Source organism: Egretta garzetta, unplaced genomic scaffold (assembly GCF_000687185.1).
Source record: "Egretta garzetta isolate BGI_Z169 unplaced genomic scaffold, ASM68718v1 scaffold287, whole genome shotgun sequence".
Taxonomy (NCBI): Eukaryota; Metazoa; Chordata; class Aves; order Pelecaniformes; family Ardeidae; genus Egretta; species Egretta garzetta.
In genome coordinates this window covers 1,865,969-1,871,276 of record NW_009260435.1, presented here as the reverse complement: position 1 = coordinate 1,871,276, position 5,308 = coordinate 1,865,969, and the positions used below count along the sequence as shown (strand labels likewise).

Genomic DNA, 5,308 nt, shown 5'->3' with positions numbered 1-5,308 from the left:
CACAAAATGGTGGGAAAGGCAAGTCTGTTTCTATTGGCATGCTCTATATATGAGAGACAAATGTTGGTAGACTGCTTGATGTGGATGTCGGAGTTAGCAAAGCCTTCCTGTGGTCAAAGGAGTGTTCTCAGAGTAAGAGACATGTCAAAACAGGGAGCTGTGGAAATGGCATTTCCATGGAAAAATATTATTCAAAAATGCAATTTGGAATGAGCATCTCTCAATTTGCAAAGGAGGGTAAATCTGGCATCCCTGCTACGTTTTAATGCATTTCCTTCCTGCCTTCCTCTTCCCTGGAGCTGGACTATAATATGGTGTTCTCCTGGAGAACAGCCTGCCTTTGGGGTGTCGGCTGCATAGCTTGTCTGACCATGGAGATCAAGACCTGACCTGCTAGACATGCATTTACTCTGAAGTTAGCAGGCAGTGATTCTCTCCAGCTACAGAGAGTGTGAACTTTTGAAGTAAGCAAAGCATCCATCCTCTAACCCCATCTCCTGCAGCGGGGCCAGAATTTTATATATTGTTATTAGGCAGATCTTGCTCTGTTAAAAGTTGAACTCTGATTTACATTAAAAAAATGTATTGTACCTTCTGCTGATAGCGTTTCTTGTACATGTAGGGGTTTTTTTTGTTTTTTGTTGTTTTGTTTTGTTTTTTTCTCCTGAATGACTTGTTCTCAGTTCTGCCTGGGACTGTGTGACCTCTTATATAATCTAGCAGTCCTGTAAAGGGCATTTATTTCAAAAGGTCAGTGTATTGAAATGTCCTGCTTCTTCAGTGCCGAGCTGCTCGTGCTTCTGCAGAATGCATAAAGAGGAAAATAGAGGTTTGCCATTCAGTATGTGCTTCTGTTATGCGAAAGGGAAACGTAATCAGTCTCCTTTTGAACACCCTTGTTGGATCAGGAAAGGTCAAAGTAAAACCGAGGAGTACTTTAAACCTTTAGATCTCTAATGGCATAGTCTGAGGATTTTAAATAACTAATCTGAACACAAGGTATTTTTTTTCTAATCCTCACCAACGTTCTGTAGTATTTTCAGTAGCTTTAGGGTTCAAATCTGGTGCTCTTAACATTTTTGAGATCTTTATCAGTTGCCGTGTTACATATGAACACTGGACAAATTTAAATTGCTGTCTACTGTAACTCTGCTTTTCAGTGTTGTGAAGCTGAATTCCTTCCTGCTTATTTCCAGGGAGTGGGTTCCTAGTTTTTAACAAATATTTTTTTGCAATATGCAGGAGCTTTTCTGCTCCTATGTGGTTTTGCTTTAGAGAAATTCTTGTGTATTCCTTAGCCACAACAATATTATTTCTGTAGTGACCTAAAAAAATTAGTTAAAACTATTAAGTGCTGGCTGGCTTATTTATTTTTTTTCTCCTTGCATGGGTAATTGGAAGTCTTTTGTTCCTAAGTTGTGCCAGGGAGAAACAGAAAGAACAAGAAAGTAAGTTCCATAAGTGTCTGTACATAAGGGGATTTTTTTTTTTTTTTTTTGCCTTCAGATTAGAATAGTTTATAGCTCAAGGCCTTACTAGAGGGAGACCGTGGCTACTTAGTGAACCTGATTACCACTTAGATGTCTGCTTTGAAGCCCTAATCAGTTGACTACAGGATGAAAACTGCCTTAGGTCACTTGACTCTTGCATCAATCCTACAATGCCAAGCCCTTCAGTTTGTAGTCAGCCCAGGGGAAGGTTTTCTAGCCATACTGTAGCATTCAGGAATGTGATGGTAACAAATGTCTTTGGGATTTAAAAGATATTTTATTATGAAGACTGGCTTGCGTTATGCTGGCGTTGCCCTGAGTTGAGATGCGTGTCCTCTGTGAGGAATGACTTGCCGTTTTCCTGGAAATAGCTCACATGGCTTTGTCATCCACATTTGTCATGTAAGTTGTTAGTCTACATGGATTGCTGAACAAAGTTACCCAGACTTGCCTTTTTTAAAGCACGTGATTGAAATGCTACAGAACTTAATATAATTCTGGCTAGGATGTCATCGTCTGTGCTACCTGCGGTGTACGTGAGCTACTCTAAAGACGGCTAGGAGTGGCTCTTGACTGATGTCTTTTAATGGTTTCTTTGAAATAAGAAGAAATGTGCTTTTTAATGCACTGAACAGCAGATGGGCTTAAAACAAAAAGCAGACTTTCATAACGAAGAAGCTATAAATTGAAAATAGAGCTTGCACTCGGTGGAAAATGAGCTATGATAGGGACTGCAGAACACGCTTTAGGAACAAGCCTGTGTAAAAATAGCATCTTTTTACCCCATGTCTGCTCCTCATGTGTCATTGGCATAGTTAGTTTATACATGTAAGACACTGCTTTAGTTATCAGCACTTTTAAGTCCTTTGCAGAAAAGTATAGCAGTCTGTAAGTTATATACATCCTATATACATCCTTAACAAAGCGAGCGATTAAATGCTGATATCAAGGTTTGCGTACTGATTTGAAGTGGAATGTGTTTCAGTTTTGTTCCAGGTACTAAGTGAACTACCAAGTTTCACAGTTTGCAAAAGACCTAAGTTTGTGTTCCAGTTACTTCTTCTGACTATATGCCAGAGAATTAGAACAACTCTGTTCTTTGCAGCTAAAGAACTAGGAAAAAAGATATGTGAACTCTTACACTTCAAAAGGTGACTATAGCCAGCAGGCTGACATCAATGTGGAGCCAAAATGAGGGAGCAGATATTAATTTCTTGTTCTGACTGTTGTTCTCTTGCCAGATATTCCAGACTTAATCTATTTTCATGTCTTCTACCTTATGGTATCAAACATACAGGTATGGGGTTGTTGCAAAAGTAGACTTGTAAATACTGTCCAAAACTCCTGCAATAATATGCGAATGAGAAGGATGCCTGGAGAATGTTTCTGAACCCAAACAGTTTCTATAATGAGAATATATTTGGGGTGAAAGTAACTTCCAGAAATTGGAGGTGTGTAGCTGTAATTGCTATGACACACCCAGTGTCTTTTCTATCCAGTAACGTTTCTGTGAACTGTGCTTTGATGTGTTTTTTCAGTGAATTATCATTACCGAGATCACTTTTTGCCGATAAAAATTGACAATACAGTAATAGTTGCACTTGAAAGTCATTGCGGTGTGCCATAGCATTTTTTTTTTTTTTTTTTTTTTTTTATTCAGAGGAAACTCTTCAATAAAAGCATCCATGGTGTCAGTGTATGTGGGAGAAGATGAAAGGGCAGCTCGAGGCCTTCAACCTGATCTAAGGGTTGCTTTAGGGGGAAGGCAGTTGGACCAGAGGACCTTCAGAAATCCTTTCCGGTCTGAATTCTCTGATTTATAATCCAGAAGCTGATCAGTGTGTCCTTTCTCCATCCATCTGTGCAGAGACGTGTCTCTTGGCTACATGAGGCATATTCCCAGGATGGTCTCACAACAGTGAAGGTGCCACTTATTTAAGGATGCTTTGAATATTACTTCACTATTACTTCAGCAAACAAATGAAATGAGTTTGTCCATAAATCTTTTTGCAGGTCAAACTAAGCAAGGTTTTCTAATGCACAGAGAAAGGAGGAATGTTGGTCTGAATCCAGAAAATGTTAATCCTCGTGCCCATGGATGTGGAGAAAGTAATCCTCAGGTTTCCCTCTCTGTGAAACGAATCTAATGCTACCATCCTGGGCTCATGCATTTTATATGATGCTCTCTGGGTAATGTTTTCCTCTCTAGCAAGTCATAACCTACCTTCAGCTATATAAAGCTGCAAGATGAGATTGCAGGAATTAACTTCATGTATTGCTCCAGTTCTAAGTATGCTTATAGGCAGTATAGGCTCATCTCGATATCTGAGACAAAAGTCAACGTGCGGCTTTTAAAGCTGCCTCTGTAGTTGGCTAAAGAATAGGGCAAAGCAGACCAAGAAAATTAATGCCAATTGTTTAGTTCATGGAACTCGGTGAGCTGCATTTAGGAGGCTACCGCCAAAGGTTGTCTGATGTGCCGCGTGGTGGTTACCGGTGTTGCAGCAGCAGGTGAGTCATACTCAGCAAAGAGGACTTAAACCCATCTCTTACCAGTGAAGTGATTAAGGCCAAACCCATTTCTTATCAGTGGTATGATTAAAAACCATGCTTTCTGGTGATAAAAGAATGGGAAATCATCAGACCTACTAGGTGAGAGGTGAAAATAGCTATGCTTTAGTGCTTTCCGTGGAACTGAGGTGTCTTCACCCTCCTCCTCCAGCTGGTGTGCTGGCTGTCACTTTTTTGTAGATGTGACTTATTTAAAATACTTCCCTTTAGTAAAGGTGAGCATTGTAAAGAAACTAAACATTAATTAGGCTGCCTTTTTTCCATCCTAAATGAAGTAAAAATGCAATACTTTGTCAAAGTGATGGTCAGGTTTTTTCCACCCTCAAAAAATTTATCACATAATTAACACCCTTCAGTGAAGAAGAAAAAGGTGTTAATTAGACCGAGTGCCAGTTTAAGTAGCAGACACTCAGTACTTGGGTTTTCAAAGCCCGGATGATGGGTGTAGTGGGGAAATGGAGAGGGGAGAGGAGGAGGGCAGCTGCTTTTTCTAGTTTTCTTTGATAGCCTGATGCAAGTTGAGACTGTTGCCACATAATGAAGATGAAAATAAGCTGAAGTGAGGGCAAAGCCAGCTGAGAAGCGCTTTGTGGACTGCCCCAAATCATCTATGCCTTCATATTTTAATGAAGTCGTCTACAGCTAGCACTTAGTTTCATCCCCTTCCCTGAAACTGCAGTCTCCCTTGTCATTCCTGGTGTTCCAACCACACTTTGTACCCCTGAGTCCTGGCACCATGACCAGACTTAACTTGGAAGGAGGTGATTGTCTCTGAGACAGTACAAATGCAGCTGTTCAGGAGCGTGTGAAGTGTTTGCATCTGCTATATTATATTCTTCCCTTTTTGAATCCTCATAACTGCAGGTTTTTTTCTTAACTCGCTACTGAAGATGAAGAAGTGGTTTATCTAGTCGCTCTGAAGCTTGTGCGAGTAGTGGTCAAGTTTTGCTTCATTTTACCTGTGAAGAACTGAGGGTAATTGGAAAAGCTGGAACAATTTAAAAAAAGAAATCAGACTGCATAATCCAGAATACCAATTAGGAAAAAGGTGAGAAACACAGCTTAATTAAGAGACCTCACTGAAGGCTTCAAGCATGACACCTATTTTTGGTGGCAGAACTTCCATACCAAGGGCAATGGCGTTTGCTAGAGTAACATATGTATCTCATCTGGAGCATTTTGGATAACACTGGTCTATGGGATGTATAACACTTCACTTTGGCAAAGATAGGTGGCTTTTTGTTACC

At 40.1% G+C, this 5,308-nt stretch overlaps 1 protein-coding gene across 1 annotated transcript in view; it reads left to right on the top strand.

Moving 5' to 3' along the window:
- The first annotated feature begins 3,911 nt into the window (after positions 1 to 3,911).
- The window catches only part of NPTN (neuroplastin), a 41,513-nt gene continuing 40,116 nt past the window's right edge, over positions 3,912 to 5,308 (top strand). Inside the window, exons 1-2 of the mRNA XM_035899464.1 lie at positions 3,912 to 4,001; positions 4,926 to 5,109. The gene's annotated coding sequence lies outside the window, so the exon portion shown is untranslated. The remainder of the gene's footprint in view (positions 4,002 to 4,925; positions 5,110 to 5,308) is intronic.